Source organism: Balaenoptera ricei, chromosome 17 (assembly GCF_028023285.1).
Source record: "Balaenoptera ricei isolate mBalRic1 chromosome 17, mBalRic1.hap2, whole genome shotgun sequence".
Lineage (NCBI taxonomy): Eukaryota > Metazoa > Chordata > Mammalia > Artiodactyla > Balaenopteridae > Balaenoptera > Balaenoptera ricei.
The window spans coordinates 36,336,187-36,361,370 of record NC_082655.1 but is presented as its reverse complement, the minus strand read 5'-3'; the positions used below and the strand labels follow the sequence as shown (position 1 = coordinate 36,361,370).

At 47.3% G+C, this 25,184-nt stretch overlaps 1 long non-coding RNA gene across 1 annotated transcript; it reads right to left on the bottom strand.

The window, feature by feature from the left end:
• Nucleotides 1–463: 463 nt before the first annotated feature.
• On the bottom strand, nt 464–24,955 carry LOC132351659 (uncharacterized). Its single transcript, XR_009498448.1, has 3 exons — nt 24,792–24,955; nt 6,686–7,024; nt 464–6,492 (listed from the first exon to the last, which is right to left on the bottom strand). It is a non-coding gene; the product is annotated as an uncharacterized LOC132351659 (long non-coding RNA).
• Nucleotides 24,956–25,184: the final 229 nt, after the last annotated feature.

Here is a 25,184-nt window from a genome sequence, read left to right as displayed (position 1 = left end):
CCCCGGAATTCTGACCTGCCAGGAGAGGCAGGAGCGTTTGCATCCTGGAGCTTGGCCCCCTCAGCAGCCCGCACGCTGGCCGTGGGTTCCTCAGCCCCCTGGCCCTTGCCTCCCCCGGTAGGAGACGAGTGAAGAGAAGCAGGGCTGACAAGGGAGGCTGGAGGGTGCAGTGGGGAAGCTCACAGGCTCTGGGTGCAGCTGATCTGGGCTGGAGTCCCAGGTCTCCTCTTACTCATCTGTGAAATGGGGCAATAATAGTACTTACTTTATGGGGCTCATGGAGGGAACAAGTGAGATGTTAGTTATAGGACAATGAGCACAAAGTCTGGCATGTTAAAAAAAGTTTAACGCATGTTTTATTTATTAAAATAAAATTTATTTTATTATTGATTATAATAATAATTATAATCAAAAGCATAATTAGTATAATAATTAGTATTGCTATTATACTTCCTTTCTCATGGGTTTTGGCAAGGAATACATCAAAGGACAGAATATGTATACTATAAATACCTGCTAGAGGTTGGAGCAGAGTTTACAGACAAGAAATGGCAGCTTTATCATTACAGTGTTATTTTGTTGACAGTTGTGACACAGCAAAGGACAAATATAGATGCTCGAAAAACCCCTGGGTAAATTCCTGCTGGGCTCTAATCATGAAGGATGCAGTTCTAAAAAGAAAAAAAGTCCTCCGTTAAAACACTTACTAGAAAATCCCATTGGGGTTTGCATTCTATTATTTGGCCCTGATGGGCAACCAGGGTACATTTCCAGAACCGGTGCCCTGAGGTAGAGTCATCTCCCTCCCTGGCCCGCTTCCACACTCGCTCCCGTGGGAGCATCTTTTATGAGGCAACAGAACAGGACTTCATAAATACGCCGCCCCAAACATAGATGGACTGCCGGGTCTGCGGGAGAGAGATGGCTGCATTTAGTCTTCATGACGGGGGTCCAGCGGGCCGTCAAAGCCCAGGCAGGGCCTCCAGGGTGACCAGCTGTCCTGGCCCTTAGCAGACGTGGCCTCCTGCAGACTCTTGCTGGGGGGCAGAAGTGACCTCTAGCCTCCGGGCAGCTGGGCGCAGTGTCCTTGATATTTCTGGCTATGGATTGTTGGGGTGCAGGAAGCAGAATGGGGGGTGCCCGAGAATAAATTCCTGCTGTTGTGGAGGGCTGCCTGCATGTTCTGCATGCCCTGGGACCCTTTTCAAAAACCTGGTCCAAGAGTGGTAACAGGAGGGAAAGAGACTCTGGCCTCAAGACACAGAAGCTGTCCAGTGGTACATGCACAATAAACATCTCTGGATTTTTCCATCCGGGCAATGCAGGGGGTCCCAGTGTGTGATCTACGAGCCACACACTGGCTTGGCTTGTACTGTGAACAAACTCTGTGACTGGGCCACCACGTATTTTGCACTTCCGTGGCCATGATGAAGATTTGCAAAGAACTCTCATGGGGAAAACAGCTCCCACCCAAGGGGAACACAGGGGTGCACTGATTTGCATTGGGCAGATAATACCAAGGTCCTTTCCCATCCCCAGCACTTTTGTGACTCTCTGGTGAGCAAAGAGAAGCAAGGGGTTCTTAGCTAACCTGGGAGAAGACAAAGACCAGGTCTGTTTAGAGGCACCACTTCTCTGAATGTCCCTCCCCTGGGGACTGTTCTGGGAACGGTGTGACATGAGCTAAACATAAAAGTCACGGCTAAAGTTTAGGGTGTTTATAATGTGCCAGGAGCCATAGCAACCTCTGCAGTAGAAATTAGCAGGGTTAATATTTAGCAGGTGTGCCTGTACTGACTGGCATTCATTTAATAGGTTAGTGCCAAAGCTGGTTATTAAGTGTTTTCGAAAGCAGCCCTGGGTACTAGCACTGGTCCCCATTTTACAGATTAGGAAATTGAGGTTGAGAGAGGGTGGCAGACTTGTCTGAGGTCAGACAGCTTGTCCGTGCAGAGCTCTGATGCAAAGTCAGGCTATCTGGGTACAGACCTTGGTGCTTCGCCCTTGCGTCCACTGCATCCAAGCCCCAGGGTAAATACCTGGATCAGCGTGCTGTGTGCCTTGCAGAGACAAGCCTCCCAAACCCCTGCACCCATGCTCCCACACACACATGCACAGAGCAGCAGAGTGGGGTCAGTGAGGCGTAGCTCGCTGTCCTGTGCAGAAATCCCACAGGGGTGGTGGGAGCAGGGCTTCAGAAGTACCAACTCTTCAACAAGAAAAGACCACCAGGCCTAAGGAGGAAGAGGGATACTGCTGGGAAGGAGGGAACCAAGAGAAATGAGGCAAGAGGTATGCCAGGCCCAAGGCTTGTCCTCTTGGGAAAAAAGTCAAGTCTTTGAATCATCTTCCTCTAGGGTCCTGAAGCTGGGATTTCTCCGACACATTCCTCTACATGCTTATTATGTGCAGAGCGCTACGTTAAGTATTTTGCATGTATTATCTCATTTAACCCTAAAACAACTCAGTGTGGGTGAGTTACTACTACTGTGCCCATTTTACAGATCAGGAAAGTGAGGCTGAGAGAAGTTAAAGGACACATCAGATCTGACTGCTGTATAAGCCCACGATGCCTGTAATCATTATACTGGCCCCCTTTTAGGGACTTCAAAACTAGAGCATGATGCTGTGGCTTTCATACATACATATTCTATATTTCCTCAGCACCTGCTATGAACCAGGAACATCTGTTCTTTGATTCAACTGATTTGTTAAGCCTTATTACATGCCAAGCCAGGTGCTGGGCAGTCACTGGTGAGGCTCAGCAGTGGTCCCTACCTCACGGGTCTTTCAGTGTTGGATGAGGCAGGCGGAAGGAGGACGGAGGAAGGAGGAGGGGGAGAAGGCAGTGGGAAAACTGGTTCACACAGTTGAGAGTTTCCTGTGAGCCAGACACTGTGCTGGGTGCTAAGGGATATGTCATTTCACCCTCTCAATAGACTGTCAGGTAGATTATTCTTTTTTTTTCCAGCTGAATTATAGTTGATTTACAATATTGTTAGTTTCAGGTGTACAGCACAGTGATTCAGTATTTTTGCAGATTATACTCCCTTATAAGTTATTACAATATAGATAATGGCTATAGTTCCTTGTGCTGTACAGTACATCTTTGTTTCTTACCTATTTTATACATAGTAGTTTGTATCTGTTCATCCCATACCCCTAATTTGTCCCTCATTTGTCCCTCTCACCTTCTCTCTCCCCTTTGGTAACTGCAAGTTTGTTTTCTGTATCTGTGAGTCTGTTCTGCTTTGCATATACATTCGTTTGTATCTTTTTTTAGATTCTACATGTAAGTGATATCATGCAGTATTTGTTTTCTCTGACATTTCACTAAGCATAATATTCTCTAGGTCCATCCACGTTACTGCAAATGGCAGTATTTCTTTTTTTTTTTTTGGCTGAGTATTATTCCATTGTGTATATATATATACCACAGCTTCTTAATCCAATCATTTGTTGATGCGCACTTGGGTTGCTTCCATGTCTTGGTTATTGTAAACAATGCTGCTATGAACATTGGGGTGCATGTAATGTTTCGAATTAGTGTTTTTGTTTTTTCCAGATACGTATCCAGGAGTGGGATTGCTGGATCATATGCTAGTTCTATATTTAGCTTTTTCAGGAACTTCCATACTGTTTTCCATAGTGGCTGCACCAATTTACATTCCTACCAACAGTGTATGAGGGTTCCGTTAGACTATTCTTATTGTCTCCATTTCATAGATGAGCAAATGGACTTGGAAAAGTTCAGTAATTTGCCCCAAGTCTCATAGCCAGAACACAATGGAGCTGGGTTATGAACTCAGACATCTGACTCCAAAGCATGTGCTTTTTATTTGCTGCTTTATATTCCCTGCTTTTCACATGTATTACAGCCCCCAACCTGCAGAGGGCCATTATCAGCCCCACGGAACTGATAAGGAAACCCAGCGTCAGAGGGGAAAGCGGGTGGCCCAAGGTCTCTCTGGCTGGAGCAGGGGTCTGAACCCAGGGATTCTGGTGCCAAGTCCAGGGCGTGCTCCTTACGCCGCATGGCCTCTCTGTGACACAAACCTGGGGCCAGGAACCAGGAGGTAGGGGCTCCCTCACCCTTCTGGCTGGGCTTCTTCCAAGCACTGGTGAAACGAATGTCGTGCGGCTGGACACTGTTTGGCTAATGCGTTTAGGGCTGGCATCCAAGCATCTCCTGAAGCGCTGTAGGAAGCCAGGCAGGTGGAGAGTGCGGGCCTGAGGAGCATTCGCAGGGCTGGGTGTCCAGGGAAGCCCCCCACCAAAAAAGGGGACTGGAAACCTTTGTGCTCTTTCTCCTGTACTGCACATTCCAGAGCCATACCCTGTGATTTTCACCATTTCTGTATGAGAAGAAAGAGGCTGCTGATTCACAGCGAAAGGAAACAGCATCTGTTCTGAAACTTCCTGTTTATCTGGTATCTGCAAGGATATCTGTGTTATGCAAATATCCTTACTCCTGAAAAATGCAGGCGTGTACACACACACACACACACACACACACACATACACACACACACACACACACACACACAGACCCTCTGCTCGGCCCTGTGCACCGGGTCTCCTCTGTACCCAGTAAATTGAAAAATGATTCCATTAACATGGTAGCCAGGGTACTGGGGGAACCTGCTGTAGGAATTTATGATCATTAAAATAGCAGCTTTTGCATTTGGTTCAGAGCTTAGCAGATGTTCCTACCAGGTAAGCCCTTGCTCTGGCTCCTGGCCCAGAGCTAGTTTGGTTTCTACCTGGCAGAGCCTGGGAGTTAGGGATCCCTTATGAGGGAAGCAGATGTGTGAAGGGATCTCATACAGGCCTTGGGCTCCACTCCAGCCCAGGAACTCCATTTCCTCACGGCCCATCTTTTTCCTGCTGGGCTCCTGGAATGTGTGCAGGCCACTCCCAAGCCCACAGTGAATCGAGATAATGACAGACGTTGAAGATTTTCTGTTGGTTCATTGTGACCTCTTTCATGTCTTTCTTTCTCTCAAAATAAGTTCAGGTCTGAGCCTAAGACGGCAACTTGCTGAGATGGTCTGTGCTCCCAGGGAGGGATGACCTCTGGCTCGGCCTGAGACCCAGCCTGTGCCGCCAGCTGCTGGCTGCCTCTGCACCGGGACGCTTTTTAAAACGCTGAATGTAAGCTTCAGTTTTAATAGGTGAAAGTGAAAATGACATGTGACTTCCAGAAAATCTTCAGAGATTCAAAAGAATTGTTCTTTGTAATGAGTTAAATAGCACTCTTCAAACGGCTGAATGCTTTTCTCATATTCACAGTTGCCTGAATTAGGGGAAACAGATATAAATTGCTGCAAGAGAAAATCTGGTTAGCTATAAATTAAAAAGAAATTTATTTTCACTCTACTGTCTTCCTGCCCCCACCCGGAACCCTCACCTGGGCAGTGGGAGGGTGGCCTTTCCTCCCCCCGTTTAGAAAGTAATGAAGCTGAGGTTCCAGGGGGCGCGTGCGTCACTGGCTCAGAGCTGAATCCTCAGATTCTAGGCCAGTGCTCACCCCATTACAAAAGGGAGTGGCCCCATGGCAGGAGTGTGGGCTGGGACAGGTCAAACAGAGTGCACTGCTTGGTTCTGCTATCTACCAGCTGTGTGACCTTGCCAAGCCTCAGTTTCCTCACCTGTAGAATGGGGTCATGGGGATGACAGGAGGCATATGGATATAAAATATGCCTGGGGCTGGTCCGGGACCTGGAGCCCAGGTCAGGGTCGATCAGGGAGGTGTCATGATGACCATCTGCTATGGAGATGCCCATTGCTCTTTATTAGGGCCTCAGTCACTGCAACAGGTCACATGGGACCAGAAAGATCTTCAAAGAATGTCTCTAAAATCTGTCTTTGAGGCAGAAGTTTGCCTCAAAGCCTGCTCTTGCTTTAGGGATGCTTTTAGGGAGAAAAAGCGTGGGATGAATAGTGAAAACTTTTGCGAGAAAGATTCTCTCCACCCCTTGAGAGGGGCCAGTGTCAGTTTCTACACTTATCTGTGAACTTGACCCGCTGTGTCTTTGCCGGCTCAGGCTCTGAGGAAATGAGAGGTCAGCCTGTACTTCTCCACACCTGCAGATATGAGACAGGTCCAGAGAAAAATGGAAACAAATGCTCTAGTGCCTAACCCCCGTGAGGCAACCAAAGACTCAGATTCAGCCCATCTGGCCACCGAGCACTCACTGTGCACCTGCTGAATGCCTGGTGTGCTGTCGAGTATTGTCACCCTAGAATAATAGCTGTGTCCCTACCGCACACCAGATACCGGGATGGGTGCTTTGCAAACGGGGTTTCATTTAACCCTCCCAGGAGCCTCTCAAGTAGGCATTAGCGTCCTCACTTCTCAGGGAGGCACAGAGAAGTTAATTTCCTTGCCCAAGGCCACAGTGCAGCAGGTTGGACTTGCACGCAGGCCCGTCAGCTGCAGTCTGTGCTTGCCAGCTCCACTCTGTAGTAGTGTAACACACACCCTCCAGCCTGTAGGAATTAAGAAGCAGGAGATGAAACACACAGCCCCAAACTCTGAAATAAGGATACAGAGGCCAAAGAGCCCAGAGGAGAACACAGACAAAGGAGGGGAAGGAGGTGGAGTGGGGATGGGACGGGAGCGTCTCTGGGGAACGGAAGGCAGGGCCAGGAAGGAAAGTGGAGAAAGTGAGAAGGTGCACACCTTGAGACCGGACTCAGCTCTGTGGCGCGGGGGCTCGTCAGAGGCCTCTTCTGGTCCCCCTGGAACGGGGGACAGAGCCCCGGGAGGAGGCTGGGCCCTTGGAGTGTGTGTCACCTGTGGGTTCCTGGCTCTGGGGAGGCCCTGGTGCCCTGGCAAGTTCTCCCTGCTCCTTCTGACTCCTGCACCGTCTTCAGTGTTGGCTGGCGGTTGCCTTGGAGGCTAAGAGTTATCTGGACGGCTCCCAAGCGGATGGGCCAGGCGTCTGTCCCTGGGACGCTGGCGTGTAAAGCAGGTCTTTCTCGTCAGTGGAGCCAGGTAGGTTGGGTTGGAGCAGGGACGCTGCAGAGGAAAGAGGAAGGGGACAGGGTTTGGGCTGAGGCCCTGGGCCTTAGAGGGGTGAGGGTCAGAGAGGTGGGGGGATGGGCAGAGCCCCGCCCTGCGCGGAACCCAGCATGGCTGCCTCAGCAGGGGTCAAGGCCCAGCCTGAAAGCAAAAGCACAGCCTAAAAGTTGAGAATTATGTTTTATTTGGCAGACACAACTGAGGACTTAAGCCTGGAAGACAGCCTCTCTGGATAGCCCCGAGGGACTGCTCCCAAGGGGTAAGGGAGGAGCCAGGGTATATAGGAGTTTTTGCAACAAAAACTAGGTAGTCAGAACATCGAGATTACTGTTAATTAGAGAAAACCAGACATCTCAAGTTAATGAATGTAGCGCTTTCCTAATGTGTGCGAAGCTGCAAGAGTCTGGGCTCACTGAAATCGTGCCTTTGACGTGCACCTTAGCGATCTAGGGCCGGTATCCTGCTGTGAACAAACCGTGAATCCCCTCAGGGTGCACAGCTGGGGGCGGCTGGCTGCCGGCTTGACGGCCACAGTGCAACATTCTTGGTTCACGGATGTGACAAGGCAACATTTTCACGCACACCTGAACGGCTGTAGGACCCCCCCGACGGGCACCATCCTGGCGGCTGCGCTGAGATTCTGGCCACGCCCCTTCGCAGGCTGCAGATGTTGACGGGGGGGGGGGGGTGGGCAGAGCAGGAGAGGGAAAACACCTCCCAAGGGAGACTCCTGACTTGCCCCCACCTGTTCTCCCTCCCATCTGCGTGTCTCAAGCAGCCGGGGCCAGAATTCCAGGGGTCAGGTTCCACTCCTCTCCCATACCCGTCCCATTCAGCACAATCTTGTCCCACCCACCGCCAAACGGTCCCTTGATCTAACCGGTTTCCTCCAGCGCCACATCCAGCCGTCTTATCCAAGGGCCGTTTTCTTTGCCTCAGCCACTGCCATGGCTGCGCACCTTGACCCCCGCCCCCATTTCCACCTTGGCTTTTTCCAAGCCATTCTGCCCAAAAGAGCCAGAGGAGCAGTGATAAAACACAAACCAAATCACTTTTACCCTTGCTTCATCAGCTTCCCAAGGAGGAAAAGACAAACTCCCCATCGTGGTCCCAGGGATCCTCCCTGGCGGTCCCTTCCTGTGCTACGCATTCATTCACTCTCTCATTCGTTCATCCAAGACACATTCACTGAAGGCCTATCACGTACTGTTTTTAGACCCTGGGGGCAGTGACAAAATAGACAAAAACCCTCATCTCTTAGAAGGAAGTTTTAGTGGAGGGGAGGGGAGACGATCAATAAACCAGTGTATAAGATGTTAGATGGTAGGTGGTAAAACTAGAGAGAATATAGAGCAGGGACGGGAACTAGGGAGTCAGGGGCTGGGGGTGGGTGCCGGGGAAGGCGGCATCGAGAAGGTGACATTTGGACAAAGACCTGAAGGAAGTGAGGACTGAGTCACGGGTGTGTGTAGGGGGAAACTCCTTCCTGCAGAAAGAAGTTGTGACCCAAAGCGGGAACACACACGGATGCTTGGGGTATTTTTAAGGAACACCCCATCTCCTGTTGGTCGCTGTCAGATTTTTTTAATCACAGCGTTTCCATAATTTATGAGGGTATATTTTTTAGACTATTCTGTGTCTTCCCTCAGTAAGCTGTCAGCCCTCTACCGTCTGTGATGTGTCTCTCTCGTTGACACCTGAATCATTCATATGACATCATTAGCACAGGGCCTGGTGTCTCGAAGGCATGCAGTAAACTTCTGTTAAATGAGGCAATAAACCTGGCAACTGGCACTACAAAGGGACACGGGTGAGGAGTCCCTTTGGGGGCTTCCGGAAAATGACTGGGGACTCTCTGAAGGGAGTGGAGTTCTACCTGAGCTGGTGGTTACATGTGTGGTGGAGGTGGGGTGCGTCACTGTGAGTGGGCATTACTAGGACACCACTGTGTATGCAGGCGGCTGACCTTTGGGATGCCCACTTGTGCTGGTTTATGAAATAAAAAAGAAGGCATGCTTCCTTCTCCTCAGCTCCGATAACTTGTTTCCAGCTGTCTTCTTCCCACTGCTCATCCTTCCTAAGGATGGGCTAGAGCAGAACTCTTCTCCGAGACCTCCTTTCTGGTTCCAACAGCTCTCCCACCTGTGGCGGCGGGGGGAGTTCCAACTTGTATGTTTACACCCCTCCCGCTCTTCCAGCGAGTGGTATGGAAAACCTGAGAAGCAAATTCTACTTTACAAGAATTTCTTGCCGACCCTAGAGACAGGCTTATTCTTCTTTAATGTGAAGGTTCCGGCCAACCAGTAGCAGGAACGTTAAATATTGATAAGGAGGAGAAGATAAAATCTTGTCACCCTCCAGGCCCTAGAATTTCCCCATTCCAGAGCCCAGCCTTCCCTTTCTGAGAGAGAGACTACCAGTGCCAACTCTATACCCAACCTCCCCTTCTGCCTTACTGGAAGTACCTGACTGGGGAGGGGAAGCCACACACCCAGCTAAAATACTGTATTTCCCAATTCTCTTGAAACTAGGGACAGCCAATGAGGTATAAATGCAAGGGGTTGGGTAGGGCTTCCTAAAAACCTCTTTAAGGGAGATGGGAAATGTCTCTCCACCCTCCCCTCCCCTGTTTCTGCCCCACTAATGTGACAGCTGGAGCTCTAGCAACCATATTGGACTATGAGGCAACTTTGAAAAAGGAAGCCACAAACAAAAACATTGGCTCTCAATCTCTGAAGTCGAGAAAGAAAAAAGCAGCCCCTGACATCTGAAAACTGGCCTGACACTTTCAGGTAGGCCTTAGTTTTGTTAGAACCTGGTCTAGATGTTTTGTTTTTTTTTTTAATTTATTTATTTTATTTATTTATCTTTGGCTGCGTTGGGTTTTCATTGCTGCGCGCAGGCTTTCTCTAGTTGCTGCGAGCAGGGGCTACTCTTTGTTGTGGTACGTGGGCTTTTCATTGCAGTGGCTTCTCTTGTTGCGGAGCACAGGCTCTAGGCACATGGGCTTCAGTAGTTGTGGCATGTGGGCTCAGTAGTTGTGGCTCACGGGCTCTAGAGTGTAGGCTCAGTAGTTGTGGCTCACGGGCTCTAGAGTGCAGGCTCAGTAGCTGTGGCGCACGGGCTTAGTTGCTCCGCGGCATGTGGGATCTTCCCGGACCAGGGCTTGAACCTGTGTCCCCTGCATTGTCAGGTGGATTCTTAGCCACTGCACCATCAGGGAAGTCCCTAGATATCTCTTGTTAGACATAAACAATCTCACAGAATACCAATGTCACACAAGGTTATTCTGTGACTGTAATAAAGTGAGTCAAATGGACCACTTCATAATTTTATCCAAACACAGACAAAAACAACCACAAAATACAGAACACCTCCCTCTCCTGGCTAATATGAATAACAGCTGCTTCTTTACCACTTGTAACTTTAGCTTTGATCTGGTCTGCCCTCGTTACAGATAAGACTTGCTAAGATACTTGACCATAGAATTGCCCCGTTTCCTGGCAGCACCCAATCCAGAGCAAACCCCTGCTTTCTTGGACCCTCCCCAAATTCACCTAACCAAAGCCCAAGCTCCCAGGGTGAGCCATCTGGCGACTTGGGCTGCAGTAAGTGATTACGCCAACTTGTTCAACGACAGGTATTCAAGTAAATCACCTGGGGATTAGTTACAAGGCAGACTGTGGTTCTGAGCTATAGAGTAGGCCACAGCTGTGTTTCTAACCCGTTCCCAGCAATGCCAACGCTGTTGGGCATCAGGCCATGCTTTGAGTAGCAAGGCAGTCAAGGACAGTGGATTCCAACGGCAGAAGTACTTGAGTTTGACCACAGGGCCCCTCTTGGAACCCTGGACTGCTTTCTAGAGAAAATATGCCTGTATTTCGATTAAGCCACTGCTGTTTGGTTCTCTATTACTAGCAAGCTAATCCAATACCTGGTCCTTAGACGGACATGGGGTTCCCGCTGCAGAAGCTATTGACGGGGCCTTGTGGTGCCTGGGTGTGTGCAGGAGCTCAGGGAACGGTCGACCAAATGTGTTGCCTTCGAGGTGAAATTTTGAGCAGAGAACCACGTCATTCCACTTAGTGGACTGGTTGAAAATCCTCAAACGGTCCCGTGCTAGCTCCACGCTGGGTTCTCGGGCTCAAGGACCAGAAACATGAGAGGTTCCAAACCGCCCTCCAGCTGAGGTTGTCTGGGCCTCGCCCCACCTCGTCCTCCAGCCCCATTTCTCACCACCCCTCACCTAACAGCACCACGATGCTTCCTACCTCTTTGGCTTTGCTGTTCCATCAGCCACGGTGCCCTTCCCCCTCCCTTCACGTGGTCAACTGCTAACTCTTACTCAGCTCAGCCTCCCGACCCCCTGAGGCAGCCCGAGTGCCTTTCTCTGTGCTGCCAGGGAACCCTGCCTCGCTCGACCCTCACTCCTTCTCAGGTTACACGGCACTTATTTATTTTGTGTTCATCTTTCCATTGGTCATCAGCTCCTACAGGCCAGAACCATGTTTTATTCATCATCGCATCCCCTGAATAGTCCCCAACACTAAATAAATATGAAAGTGAACTGAAGGCTCCCATCTCCCACCGCCTGCCCCTTAACCTCTAACCAACTGGGCGAAGGTTAGAGAAGAACAATGAAAGAAACCCTTCACTCATGTTTCCCCTTTTCAGCTTCTGTGAAACTGGGGGATCCCAGAAGCTTTAGGCGTGAAGCTCTAGGTCATACCCGCCTTGGAAACTTGGCCCCCAAGAAATCGTAGGCTTCTGAAGGACCACAGGTGCATGAGTTAATGTTTAGTAAATGACTCCGCCTGAAAGTTGGGACTCATCTATACCTGGGCTTCTCATGCTTGAATCTACTTATGAATCACCTGAATAGCAAATGCATTTTAGCCCCAGGTGAGTTCCACACGCTGAGGCCTGAGCACTGGTATCACCTGGCAGCTGCTTGGAAATACAGATTCTTGGAACCCACCCTGGGTCCTTCCGAATCAGAATCTCTAGGGGTGCGACCCAGGCATCAGTATAAAACTCTAGGTGATGAAACCCAGGTTCCCGGAAACAATAAAAGAATGGTTAATTATAGTTAATGGCTCTCACCTAAACAGGTGGGTTTACATTGTGATTTGCTTACTTTCCAATCTTACAACAACTGAAGGGAAGCCGATAAAAATAGACTTTGAAAAACCACGGAAAGAGAGAAATGCTAATGGCAATACCTGTATGATGATGATGGCAATGATAACAGCAGCATAGACTGTGTGTGTGCTGGGGCTGTAACTATGAAAGTGTGTCTGGGGAAACCTTTGTAAGGAAATAGACTAAAATGCTCACAGTGGCTGGATTATGAGTAATTCTCCCCCTCTTCTCTAATTAAAAAAATAAATTTTTGTATTATTTGTATAATAGAAAGGTACGTGTATTCAATTTAAAAATATGTTCTCACTTCCCACTGTAGGGGACAAAAGGGGCTGTGGGCTGGGATGGTTCAGTAGCCTCATGGCACCTGAGCCTTTCTCAGTGTCGAAGGCGGGAGAGGGGCTTCTGCGGCCACAGGAGGTGGAAATGCCATCAGAGTATTTTTTGGAACAATTTTAGTGCAAGAGACAAAAACCAAACTCAAACTGGATGGACTGTGCCAAAATAAGTAGGAGAGAGAGAGAAGGAGAAGAATGAGGAGGAGGAGGAAGGCAGGGAGGGAGGGAAGGAAAGGAGGGAGGAAGGAAGGAGAGGGGGAGGGAAAGATGGAGAGGAACTTGCTTGGTTCTCTAATGAAAAGACCAGCTGGAGCCGGAGCTCCGAGGATGCTCTCAGGACTCTGCCCTCCTCTCGGCCTCCCTTCCCTCAGCATCAGCTCCACTCTCGGGCAGGCTGTGCCCTAACTCGAGTCTAGCAGTGCCTGCCGAAGTTACCTCTGACTGGCCCAGCCTGGGTTCTGTGTCCACCCCTGGGGCCTGGGCCATGCGCCGCTACAGAAGCATAGGAACAGAGAAGGTTGAAGAGCGCTCCCCAAGGAAAGCCGAGTGCTGCTGTCAGAAGAAGGAGATGCAGAGCAGAAAACACCTTAGATACCTGCTCCAATCAATCAGGTTATTGGTGCTCGGGAGACTGGCTCTTAGGTATGTCCCAGGCATTTTTCAGACTTGGGCTGAGACTTTGGATAAGACCTAGGGTGGCTGCAGTCTTCCAAAAAGCAAAGCTGCCCTCGGAGGCATGGGGGCAGTGGGGTGGATTCTTACCGAGGTTCACACTGCATGCGCTGTTCTCGGGAGGAAGTGGGAATTTCCACATGGTAAGTTTCCTTCCCTGCACAATGAAATACTATCTTGATGAGAAACCCGTGGGCCGCTGGTTGAAAAGAGAGGTATTCTCTGAATGAGAGGGAATTTACCACCTTTCTTTCAATGGTGACAGTGCTGGTGTCACGGCAGGGTGTGGACTGATTCATCTACAGATACACACATCTATGCAGACACCATACCGCTAGCCTCTGCAAAATACACACCTGGAGATCATTTCTGCCGCCCAGGATATGTCACCTTTGTCCCAACCACTCTCTCCACCACCCCTGCACCCCGCAGTCCCAGGCGTGTGGGCCTGGAGTTCCCCAGTTGGAACCAGATGAGAGCTCTCTGACGGCAGGGATTGCAGAGGCGGGGCTGGTGAGCTGGCTGGCAGTGACCAAGGGCCTGTCCCGGGCCTCTCTCTCCCGGGCTGTCTCTTCTCCCACTGAGTTTCTAACCTGAGCCTTCAAGCTCATACCCATCTCATCCCCTGCCCTGGGGCGCTCAGATTTTCCTTTTCCCTAAGCCCCCAGCCAGAGCTCGGAGCCCTGGCCATTGTTCCCAGAGCTCCATCCTTCCAATGAGGGGAAAGAAGACACACAGGGCCCACTGTTCTGGATTCTGAGTTGGAGCCAAGGGGCTCCATCTGCTGTTTCCTTCTCCTAGAATCCTCCCTCACAGTCCCCTGCAGAGGGCTCCAGCTGCCACAGCTCTCCATGACAGATGTCCCGCTCTTTCCTACCCAAAGGAAAACACGGGCTCTTCCCCAGCCCTGGAATTCCCTGCTGCACTGAGCTCCTGTCGGCTGAGGAGCCTGGGAGAGGCGCCACCCCTCCCACAAGCACCAAGGGGCTCTGCTGGATGACCAGACCTGACGCCTGGTTCCGTGGAGCTCTCAGCCAGCGCAGGGTCACCTGGGAAAACTGCCCTGATCTCAGAAGGTGGCCTGACCTCCAGTAGAGCCTAAGGAAATTAACTGTGGGTAAAAGTGAAATTATTATGAGCAATGGCAGAGACTCTAAGAGTGAAAAAATTTTTCAACACTTACTGAAGAAGCCAAAGATACTCTTACAATATTTTGCTCTCCACAGGATCACTGTTATCAGCCTACAGATAGGCTGTTATTTTCCCCATCTTTTATAAAGAAAGCTTTCTCTTTAAATAAATGATTCAACAAATTAATAAATATTAGTAACTGATAATAAATAATAAATTAACAAAAAAGAAGGAAAGTCTCTTCTACAGAAGAATTCCAAATAATACATGTAGCTACTCCCCCCTCCAGGAGGTGGAGCTTAAATCCCCTCTCCTTGAGGGTGGGCTGCATTTAGTGACTGGCTTCCAAAGAGTAGAATATGGATAGGGGAAAATAGTAACTTTATAGGAAAGAAACCTGGTGGACACCATCTTCACCAAGTGATGAAGGTAACATCACCACCAGTGATAAGCCATGTGGTTACCATGTACCCCCCGGTATGATCTAATGAAAAGGGCACTTCACCCCTGGGGTGTTCTTCCTTAAAACCCATAACCCCAGTTGAATCATAAGAAAACCTTAGACAAACTCAAAATGAGGGACACTCTATAAAATACCTGACCGGTACTCTTTAAAACTGTCAGGGTCATGAAAAATAAGAGAATACGGAGAAATGATCACAGATGGGAGAAGACTGAGACATGCTGACTAAATGCAATGTGGTGTCCAACAGAAAAAGGACACGAGTGATAAAATTGGTGAAATCTGATTAGAGTTTGTAGTTGGGCTGTTAGTATCATACCAATGTTAATTTCTTAGTTTTGACAAATATACCATGGCTTTGTAAGATGGTAACATTAGGGGAAGCTGGGCCAACAGTATACCAGAACTCTCTGCAAACAAACAAACCAAACTTCCTCTACAATTTAAAGACTGACAGTATCAAGTGTTTGGTAACTCTGTGGAGCAACTGGAACTCATACATTGCTGGTTAAAATGTAAAATTATGTAGTCATTTTGGAAAACATTTTGGTAATTGATAAAATTAAATATACATTATGATATGACCCAGCAATTCTACTCCTAGATATCTCTCCAAGAAAAGTGAAATTTATGTCTAAACTAAGACTTGTATACAAATGTTCATAGCCAAAACAATCATAATAGCCAAAAACTGGAAACAATTCAAATGTCCAACAAGTGAATGGGTAATCAAGTGTGATATATCCATACAATGGAATACCACTTAACAATATGAAAGATGGAGCTATGTCTCAAAAATATGTTGAGCAAATGAAGCTAGACACAGGAGTACCTCACGTATGATTTAACAGATGAAATTCTAGAAAAGGCAGAACTAATCTCAGTGACAAAAAGCAGATCAGTGGTGCTGGGGATGGGGGTAGTTACGGTGACAAGGACCATGAAGGGGCACGAGGGAATTTTGGGGGGGGATGATCAAAGTGTTATATACCTTGTTTGTTGTGGTGGTCACATGGATGTATATATTTGTCAAAACTCATTGAACTGTATACTTCAAATGTGTTAAATGTAAATTATGCCTCAATATTTATTTTTTGGCCACGCTGCACAGCTCGCAGGATCTTAGTTCCCCGACCAGGGACCGAACCTGGGCCCCAGCAGTGAAAGCACCGAGTCCTAACCACTGGACCGCCAGGGAATTGCCTAAAGTTGATTTTTAAAAGAAGCTTTCTCTTGACCTCACTTACCCTGCCAGCTACCCTTCTGCAAGACTCCTGAAGGAGTTGTCTGCACTCACTGTCTCCAATTCTGTCCCACATATTCTATCTTAAGTCTACACCAGTCAGGCTTTTGTTCCCGTCGTGCCTTGGAAACTGCTCTCATCAAGAATGCAGTGACCTCTATGTTGCTAAATCCAATGGCCAAATCTCATTTCTCAGTCACATCTTACTTGACCTGTCAGGAGCATTCTATACAGTTCTCACCTTTTTCCTTGAAGCACTTTCTTCCTTTGGCTTCCAGGACACAATAGTCTCTTGGTTTTCCTCCTCACTATTCCTCAGTCCCCTTTGCTGGTTCTCCTTATCTTCCCAACATCTTAATGTTGGAGTGTCTCGGAATACTCTTTTTTGTACTCACTTCTCAGATGACTTCATTGAGGCAAGGCGTTAAATTCCACCCATATGCTGGAAACTCTCAAATCTGTATCTCCAGCCCTGATCTCTTTCCCAAATTCTAGACTCATAATTCCAACTGCCTACTTGCTATTTCTGTTTGGATGTTGAACAGACATGTCAAATTCAACACGTTCAAAATTGAACTTCTGGTCTTCTCCCACAAACCTGCCCACGTGCAGCCTTTCCTATCTCTGTCGATAGCCCTGACATCTTACCATCTGCTCAAATCAAAAGTCCCAGGAGTCGGGACTTCCCTGGTGGCACAGTGGATAAAACTCCATGCTCGCAATGCAGGGGGCCTACGTTCAATCCCTGGTCAGGGAACTAGATCTCACATGCATGCCGCAACTAAGAGTTCACATGCCACAACTAAGGAGCCCACGTGCCACAACTAAGGAGCCTGTGAGCAGCAACTAAGGAGCCTGCCTGCCGCAACTAAGACCCAGTGCAACCAAAAAAGAAAAAGAACCCAGGAGTCATCCTTGACTATTCTTTCTCCCACCGGCTCTACCTTGAAAACATTAGCTATTCTTCATTATGTTCACTGCCACTATCCTGGTCCAAGCACCATCATCTTTCACCTGGATTGTTGAAATAAGACTCCTAACTAGCCCTCCTGCTTCTGCTCCTGCCCTCCTCCACTCTATTCCCAACACAGCAACCAGAGTGGCCCTGTTGAAATTTAAGTCAGAGCAATGCTATTCAAAACTCTATAATGATTTTCTCAGAAAAGCCAATGTCCTTGCAATGATCTGCAAGGCCCTGCATGATCTAGCCCCTCACCACCTTGTCCCTGTGATTTCATCTCCTAATACTCTCCCTCTTGCCATTCCTCCCCAGACACACTGGTCTTTTTGCTGTTTCCCGAACAATAGTGTCAGGTTATGTTCCTGCCCACCTGAGGGTCTTTGCTCTAGTTGTTCTGTCTGGATGCTCTAGTGGCCAACTTCCTTCCTCCTTCAAATCTTTGCATACAGACTTGCTCAAAACTCACCTTCTCAAGGAGACCTACTCTGACCATGAAATTTAATACTGCAACCTGCCCCATCCCCGGCACTTATTTCCTTACCTTGCTCTATTTTTTCCTTTGTTTCCATAGCACTTATGACTTTCTAATATACCCTTCGATCTGCTTACTTATTTTGTTTACTTTTTATTGTCTGTCTACTCAAGGGCAGGAATCTATTTTGTTCACTGCTGTATCCCAAGTCCTAGAACAGTGCCTGGCACATAGAAGCTGCCCAGTAAGTACTTGTTGAGTAAATTAATGAAGTTTCTCCAGAAGGAAAAAACGTCCCACTCCTGGCCTATCAACCCATACCTGACAAGGCTGAAACAAGAGACTACAGAGAAAAGATGAATCTGGAGGGATCCCACCCCATGTCAGGACTGCAAAAATTGGGGGAGGCTTTGGACGACTCCTGATTTGGGTTGTGTTCTAAGATCTCAGAGTAAGGCCTCTGGTTTGCTGGCCTGCAGCTGTGTTCTCAGAGCCAGTGCCCACTTCCTAGGGTCATATCTCAAGGGAACCTTCCCAGGATAGGTGACATTTGTCTGTAACTGCACTGTTCAGCAATAGTAGCCCCCAGCCCCATGTGGATACTGAGCATTTGAAACATGGCCGGTCCAGACTGAGGTGTGTTGGAAGGGTACAATTGCAAAGACTTAGTACAAAAAAGAATGTAACATAGCTCATTAGGATTTTTTAATATTGATTCCATCTTACTATTTTAGATGTATTGGGTTAAATAAAATATACTTTAAAAATTAAGTTCACCCATTTCTTATTACCTTTTAGAAATGTGTCTACTAGAAGATTTAAAATTCCTTCAGTGGCTTGCATTGTATTTCTATGGGACAGCCTGATCTATGAGGAAAAACTACTCATGTCTAGAAGTCAAATCCCGTGAGCTTGAAAACCCACTTCCTAAATGCAAACTGATGGTTCCTTTATTTCAAGTCATATTGAGATAGAGTAGAATTCCATTAAGACAAAGGCCCCTTCAGGATTTGACTAATTGGGTTAATGGGGACTTTTAAAGAAGCTTGGCTTTGTTTTTATTTTTCTATCATCTGGCTATGCTTTGCCTGAGGGGCTGGAAGCCCTCCCAGAGACACACATGGTCTCCCCCGTGGTTCCTCAGATGTTTATTGAAGTCCCACGTGTCCAGGAACCGGGTGGAGCAGGAGGGGATTGGGAGGTAAAGAAGGGCCGGCTCCACGCCCTGTCCCAGAGCCCCTGCCCTGACCCTGTGGCCTGGCGGGCGCCTGCTGTGCCTGGGGCAGTGTCAAAGCTGAGGCGGCCTCCAGCTCACACCTGCAGGATGGCAGTGGTAGGCCGCCACTGTGGGCACCCAGGCTGGCAGACCTGTGCTGCTGAGACCTTAGGCCAAAGGGAAGGGCTCCTGTAATCAGCACGAGCACAAGGGGCCCGGTGCTGCTGGTAACTGATTCAGGGATGGAGATGTGAAGCTGTGAACAAGGGTCAGGAAAGACTAGCTCCCAGAGTCTGGGAGTACCGTGGAGGCCAGGCCCCAGGCGGAGGATGCCCCAAAACTGGAGGTTGGGGTGACAGGGAAGACAGTATGAGGGGCTCAGTGACCTAGGAACCTGGCGCCAGGTAGACACAAGGATGGAAGGAGGGGTTGAGTTAGGGAGACTGTCTCCTATCTTCCAAAATTCTGTAATCTTGCCATATTGTTTTTATATAATTGAAGAGAGAGAGAGAGAGAGATGCATTTCTTGAAAACTTGCCCCTGGATGTAAGCAATGTGCCTCTGGTCTTGCCTGGCAGTGGTCATTCCTTCCTGACTCAGGGCTGGGGATCTGGACTGGGAATTATACTCTTTAGTTTCTCATGAAAAGCAAAATAGAATTTCATCCTCTGTTTTCTCTCTCACTCACTGTGCCAACTGTAGGGGAAAAAAAAGAGAAGAATATGAAAAGCAAAAAGGATTCGCAAGAGATTGCAAGGCTAGAAAGTGTATAAGAAAGGAAAACAACAAAATATTATTTTTAATTTGCTTTAACAGCAACTCAGAAATGCAGGTCAACCATTTACGAGAGGGAAGCGGGCCCCATTGTGCCAGCTACTCCAGGGATGGACTGGGCAGGAGGCAATTTAGGATGGAGACCAGGGAAAACACGTCCCCAGGCAGCTCGCCCCTGGGTTATGGGGTCTGCTCAGCAGAGAGGGGATTGCTGGGGATTTTGCCAGAAGCACCAGGGAAGCAGGGCTGCTGATGGCAGTGGCGGGGTGAAGGACCCAGCCTCTTGGGAGCTCTTCTTCCATCCCAAAGCCATTGTCCGCCTGTGACTGCACTTTCATCAAACTGTATTTATGGCTTCTTGAAATTTTCCAAACGAAGTAACTTTTTTCCCCAGACTGTTTTCTTCACAACTGAAATCGGATCCCCACCGTTCATGGAGACAAACAAAACAGCATGACATCACCCACCAGGGAATTGTCACTTCACACACCATAGCAGCCTTTTATTCAATATCAAATGGATGTGATTTGCCTTGTGGAGGTCTTCACATCCTGCCCCGGCAGAGGAGGGGCTGGTCCCCTGAGCTCGCCTTGAGGAGCTGGGAGGGAGGAGGGTGGCAGGTGCGCTGAGCTGCCTGCAGGGCGGGCCTGGACAGGAAGGGCCCGGTGGGGAGGTCTCTCTAACTGCAGAGATGCTGCTCCGTGAGTCGTGCCGGGGACAGCCCCACCCGCCAGGGACACTAGCCCCTGTGTCCCTCCTCTCTCGGCCTCCAATGCTCTTGGTGACGGCAGCCGGGTGCAGAGAGCGCTGACCTGGAGGATTAGGTGGCCTAGATTCAGCTTCCGTTTTGCCTTGCAGAACTTCTAAGCCTCCAGTTTCCCCCTCTGTAAAGGTGGGGAGGGTAAAAAAAAAAAAAACCCAGTTCTGCTACCTTACAGAGATACTCTTGGATCAAACAAGAGAATAATAAGTGTGTGGACCTGGAAAGCACAAGGCCTATTTTGTTCTTGCCCTCAGATCTCTCAACACTCAGAGGGAAGTGTTCTGCAGCTTCTCAGCTACAAGACCCTTGGCTTCCTTACAGAACCCTACAGGAGGGTTCTGGGGGGATTGGCAGCGACTGTGACCCACATCCTCTTGAGCTAATAAGGAAGGTATTATTTAATGAAAGCTCAAAGAAGAGGGGAAGCCATCCCGTCATCTGCGAACCCCATCAGCCAGCACCTGAGGGCCTGACCAATCACAAGAGAACAGAAGTTGTCCTCTCTTTCTGCAAATAAAAGCTTTTTAAAGTGGAGGGCAGGGGCCGCCACAGTTCTAGGTAGCAGATGGCCTAAAGGGGAAGCAGTCGCATAATTATGCTTATAATTGAGAGTTACTGTTCACCAGGCCCCACGCTGAGCCTCTGAGCCTCTGACATGTGTTGTCTCCTTCAGCCTCTAGTTACCGTCACTACTGTCAGCTAACAGTCGATGACCCTGAGGCTGGGGAGAGGGGGTGGGTAACCTGCCCAAGGCCACTCAGCTCTAACTGTGGGCTTGGGATCCAAACCAGGTGTGCCTGACTCCAAGGCCCAGGTGTTTCACCTTCACACCATTTTGCCTACTGGTCACAAAAAGAAGCTGACTGTGCAAAGGTGTGCCTTGTTTATTTTGTTTTCATATGAATCTGGTAAATGGTAGGGCAGGAAGACGTGTGTGTGTGTGTGTGTGTGTGTGTGTGTGTGTGTGTGTCTCCCTTGGGTGCTGAAGGTGGGGCACCTCATCTCCTCCTTTCATATCCATTGTTGCCACTTGGAAGCACCATATCGACTCTGTTACAACTTATTTTACCTGAATTAAATGATCAAGAAATATCATATATCCATACATATTTTAAAAGGCTGACATTTAAAATAAGTTGACAGTCCATATTTATTCCACAGCTGAGAATGTTACTTGAGCAGTTGTAAGCCAGGGAACCAAAACTGGACCACTGTCTGGGTCATTAGGACTCCACTAAAGACAATAAAGAATTTCAACCAGCGGGAGAAAAAGGGTACAGCCACATAACTTTGGAATTGGAATAATTTCTTTCTAATAAGAATAAGCCTCTTGGGGCTTCCCTGGTGGCGCAGTGGTTGAGAATCTGCCTGCTAATGCAGGGGACGCGGGTTTGAGCCCTGGTCTGGGAGGATCCCACATGCCGCGGAGCAACTAGGCCCGTGAGCCACAACTACTGAGCCTGCACGTCTGGAGCCTGTGCTCCGCAACAAGAGAGGCCACGATAGTGAGAGGCCCGTGCACCGCGATGAAGAGTGGCCCCCGCTTGCTGCAACTAGAGAAAGCCCTAGCACAGAAACGAAGACCCAACACAGCCAAATAAATAAATAAATTAATTAATTAAAAAAAAGAATAAGCCTCTTGATTTAATAGAAGCTGTATTCTACGCAGGGGCAGACGTTTAGTTTGTAGAAAGAGAATCGTAATTCTGGGGAGTGGAAGCTCCGGGCCCCTTCTACTCATAGCATTATCTGAGTCAGGACCAGAGAACAAGATAATTGCTTGCCTTCCAAGTCTCAATCTCTCTTTCCTCTAACTACAGCTCAAGACTAGGGCAGGGTAGGCCTTGGAAAGGTATAGGGTTTGTCAAAGGAGAAATAAGAAAGGGCATTGCTTCTCTGTGTTGGAGGCCGGGGCTGCCACTTTCCAGAATGGGAATTCCAGAATGACTGAAGGTTTGTTGATTGAGGACCTAGTGTGTTCCCATATCATGGACCAACACATGTATTTTGAAGATCATAAGAAGTATAGTGGGTTTCTAAGCTCAGCCAAGAAAACATTTTTGTAGTTAGGCAAGACGATGTCATGACAGCACCAACATAATCACAGATACAAAAACCAGGAGAGAAAAGTTTCATGCTTCCTAAACAGAAAACAAGCTCAGTTAGAAAATATAAGCTTCCATAATTCTCATTTCCAAGTTAGCAACAAGAGCACTTCTATTAAAGGAATCCCTTCGAAAAGAATTTAGCAAATGTGGCCACTAATATCTGGATCTTTTCTCACGGAATTCAGTGGAAATCACCCTCTTGAGTCTTACAAGGTGCGCATTTGGAATTTTAAAATGTCACAGGTGTTTATAAAGGTACTTCCCTTCCCAATGTATACCTGAGATGGGACAGTTCAGAGGTTATGAGCCGGGGCATTTCCCTTCTCCTTATCATTGGAGAGGTCTCTGGGCTCTACTGATGGCTGAGAGGCTCCTTTACTGAGGAGGGGCAAACAGAGCTAATGAGATGATGCATGGAAGGTTCTATAAGGCCACTGGTATGAAAAATAATGGATGAGGGTTGTAATTAATAAAGCAGCTATTAAAGTTTCCTTATCAGAAATTGTGTGATAATGTGTAGATCATTCGCTCATAAAAAGCTAGAGTTCAGTCAATAAATCACATAATTTATTCTGCTGAGAGAAAAGAAGAAGTAACTTGTATTGAGTCCCTATAAAGTACCAGGTACTTTCAGATGTGGTAACTCACTTAACAGGAGAAGCACCATGTTCTAACGGCCACACGCAAAATCACTGGAATTGGACAGAATCTTGGTTTGGTCTACTCCATGAACTTAGGAAGCATACTTAACCTTTTAAGCCTTGTCTTCTTTATGAGGATAACAACAGTATCAACCCTTGTAGGGCCTAGTACACATGCAAACACACAGCACTCAAATAGACAGTTTTATTATTATTATTATTAATTATAAGTATCTTGAGAAGGGTATTATTTCTGTCTTACAGATAAAGACAAAGGTTCAGAAAACCTAAATTATTTGAGCAAGGTCAGTCCATAGTAAGTAGAGATAGGATCTTGCAACTCCAAGACTACACGTTTTCCAGTATAACTACAGCCTGCACCATCTGATCCAAACTATAACTTAAACTAAAATAACAAATGAATGTGGATAGTTCAGTAAGGTGAAATACAGAACTGATATCTGATTAAATGTCTCCCCTCCCCAAATCAGGGGCTCTACTAAAATAAAGGAGAATCATCCAAGCCTAAACTTACAGGTAAGAATTTAGGGAACCTTACATTTTATTGTCTCCTAAATTTGAGTCAGAGTCTAAGAGAACAGCCTGTGCTGATGGAATTGTACTAACTAGGACTATCCAAAGTAAGTTATAGCTTTTAGCCAGCTTTCTGTGCCAGTAACCTAGAAACTATTTCAAAACCTATTTTTGTTTCTTAGGGGCTGAAATTTCAGTGCAACAGTCCGGCCAACTCCGACCCAGAGTCTTCAAATTTAGAAATTAATCCCCAAAGAAAGGGAATATTAATTTTTATTGTGACAAAGAATAACCTTCTCATAGCCCAATTATAGGAAGAAACAACTATCTCTGCAATGCCGCACTTCTAAATACTTGCAATTTATAGCATGAAGATGCAAGAGAATTAGGCTAGCAACTGTCCTTGAACCTCCAAAAAAGGAATTTGGCTTATGGACACACACCAAACGTAAGTATTCTGTAGTGCTAACATTGCATACCACATAATTTTAAAAGCCCATCAAGGGGTACTGTAAAAAAAGGAGAAAAAGAAAACAACTAAAATTTGCTGAAATATATTATTCATAAAATAATATATGTATACATTAATTTGTAATGATTCCAGCAAATAAAAAAATTATCCATTTTTTTTTTTTTTAAATCTCAGGAATAGATTTACTATTGCACATTTCAAGTTGGGATTATCCTTGGTCAGAGCTTATTATTAAGTTGATCCTCAGACTAATTGGACATGAAAAAAATAACCCAGAAGTAAAACAAAACAAAACCTTTGGGAAAAGAAAGGGGGGAGAAGAGTCTAGTGAATACCCCTAAAATGAGTGATTCCTAAGCAGATACAGTGATAGCATTATCCTGGTGTGGGTTATTTTCCTATCTTCACACATTTCTCTTTTTAGAGAGGCTTCCAAAGATGTGGCAAAGGACACACAGGAACACTTACTGAAGAGCTCAATTAACACCCACAAGACATCCCTGACACACTAGGGAACCCGGCAGTGAACGGCCTTGTTAAACACCATCAGGCAGGGCATTTTATAACTCTAGGGCTTGAGTTTACAAATGGTCCTGTAACCATCCATCTCCTAACTTGAATGAAAAGTATGTAGCAGACAGTAGTATTGAAGAAATAGTTGTTCTAGTAAGAAGTACTGTGGGGAATTCCCTGGCGGTCCAGGGGTTGAGACGCTGCGCTTTCACTGCCGAGGGCCCAGGTTCAATCCCTGGTCCGGGAACTAGGATCTCACAAGCGATGTGGTGTGGCCAAAACAAAAAAAACAACAACAAAAGGAGAAGTACTGTGACTTACCAGGGACACAGTGGTACTCTGGAACTTTCTACTTAGCTTCCTCACAGCATTTCCACGGTGTAAGGCACTTTATAGAGAAAGTCCATTATTTGCTGCAGGTTTTTTTTTCTTTTGAGAAGTGAAAAGATTTCTCACTTAAAATGTTTATCAAGAGAAGATATGATAGTTTATGGTGATTCTCCTGTTCATAAAAAAAAAGGAGACTTGGGTGACAGGAAAATACATCCTTGGCTTATGACAGCATCAGCTTACTCACAGGTCAGTATTTTGGTTAATTATTAAAATACACAGAACACAATGCGAGGTTTATCTTTATGTATCTAACGCCAGATACTCACATTTTAAAATAACATTTAGAATAGTATGTGGGGGCTGGAGAGATGGAGACCATGT